This window comes from Mus pahari, chromosome 5 (assembly GCF_900095145.1).
Source record: "Mus pahari chromosome 5, PAHARI_EIJ_v1.1, whole genome shotgun sequence".
NCBI lineage: Eukaryota > Metazoa > Chordata > Mammalia > Rodentia > Muridae > Mus > Mus pahari.
This window is the reverse complement of record NC_034594.1, coordinates 25224226-25226618: the sequence shown is the minus strand read 5'-3', so window position 1 is coordinate 25226618 and position 2393 is coordinate 25224226.

Genomic DNA, 2393 nt, shown 5'->3' with positions numbered 1-2393 from the left:
ACACCATGAAAAGATCAAGCTTAAGAATAACAGGAATAAAAGAAGAAGACGATCCACACATTCAAGTTCCAGAAATATTTTGAACAAAATCTTAGAAGAAAATTACCCCAAAGTATAGAAAGGTGAGCCTATATACATTCAAGAACCTGACAAATCACCCAAATAGATTAGACCAGAAAAGAAAATTCTCCTACTATATATGAATCAAAATACTTAATACGCAGAACAAAAAAAGGAAAAAGGTCAAGTAACATGTGAAGGTAAATCTATGAGAATTACAGTGTATTCTGACTTTTCAGTAGAGAAAAGTTAGACTGGCAGGGGGCAGTCTGCACTCTCTAAGAAACCACAGACGTCAGCCCAGACTACTATACCCAGCAAAACTTTCAATCACTGTAGATGGAAAAAACAAAATATTCCATAAGGAAACCAAATATAAACAATATCTATTTACAAATCCAGCCCTACAGAAGGTACTAGAAAGAAAACTCCTACACAAGGTGGCTAACTACACCCAAGAAACCTAAGGAAATAATGTCACACCAACAAACCAAAGGGAGGGAAACACACACACACACACACACACACACACTACCACCACCACCAGCAACAACAACACAAAATAATAGGAATTAATAATCATTGATCATTAATATCTTTCAACATCAATGGACTCAGTAGCCTAGTTAAAGGACACAAGTTAACAGAATGGATGCAAAAACAGCATCCATCCTTCTGCTGCAAATAGGAAACACAACTCAGCATCCAAGATAGACATCACCTCAGAAATGGTGTTGGAATAAGGTTTTCTAAGAAGCAATTGGTATAGCCATTCTGATCTCTCACAAAACATACTTTCAGCCAAAATTAAACAGAAGAGATGGGAATAACATATACTCATCAAAGAAAAAAATCCCACAAGATGACACACATTGAACCCCACACATTAATAGTCAGAGATGTCAACACTCTCATGAATGGCCAAGTTATCCCTGCAGAAAGCAGTAATTGAATTAACAGACATCATGACCCCAAAAGACTTAAAAAAAAATCTACATAACATTTTCCCCAAAACAAAAGAATTTACCATGTTTTCAGTACATCACAAAACCTTCTCAAAAATAACTATATACGAAAATGTGAAAAAATCCTCAACAGATACACCATAATTAAAGTAACCCCTTGTACCATCTCAGAGCACAATGGATTAAATATGGATTTTAGCAACTACAGAAAACTTACAAACTCATGGAAACTGAACAACTCTTTACTCAGTGATCTTTGGGTTGGGGAAGAAATGAAAAAAAAAAAAAAAAGACATTCAAAAATTCAACGAAAAGGAAGACATAACATACCCAAACTTATTGGACACAATGAAAGCAGTGCTAAGAGGAAAGTTCATAGCACTAAGTGCCTTCCTAACAAAATTGGAGAGATCTCATCCTAGCAACTTAGTAGCACACCTAAAAAATTCAGAACAGAGAAAAAAAATATACCCAATAGGAGCAGACAGCAAGAAACAATCAAGCGACAAGTCCCTTCCTGTTTGTGCCAGCACCAGGTCACCTAGGGCACAGAGACAGCAGACACCCCCACTGTCCCTAAAGGACTGCCCAAACAATCTTAGGATCACTGGTGAGTGGAACACAACTCTGCTCCAATCCAATCACACACACGGGATCTGAGACAGCACTAGGGAAGCAGAGAACCGGCCTGACCAGGGGCACAAGTCCCTTCTGGTCTGCGCCAGCACTGGGTCACCTAGGAGTCAGAGGACACCCCCCCCATGGTCCCTAGAGGACTGCACACGTGAACTTAGGATCACTGGTGAGTGGAATGCAACATCAGCTCCAATCAAATAGTGACAGGCCTGTGAGAGTAGGAACAGGGACACCAGAGCCTTTCCTGACCAGAGGCTTGGGTTCCTTTTGATTTACTGGTTTACCTTGGTTTTAAACAAACCAGACAGCTCCATGGTCCTCAAAGGAGACGCCACTTCCACACACTGTAACACGCCCATGATCTTATGACAACAGGATCCCAGGATAACAGGAGCTGGGTCACACTAGTATTTGAGTGTCTCAGAGGAGCTTGACTGCCAAGAACTCAGACACACCCAGAATCTCTGGTTCACAGGAGCCCACAATGAAAGAATCACAGAAAAATCTGGACTCTAGGAAGTCCTGTATCAACTGGGATTATAGGAAGGACAGGCTCCAATCAGATATATTGAGGGCAGCAAGCACTAGAGATAATCAGATTGCAGGAGGCAAATCTAAGAACAGAAGCAACAGAAACCAAGGTCACTTGGTGTATTATTAGTCAGGGTTCTCTAGAGTCACAGAACTTATGGATATGCTCTATATAGTAAAGGAATTTATTGATGACTTACA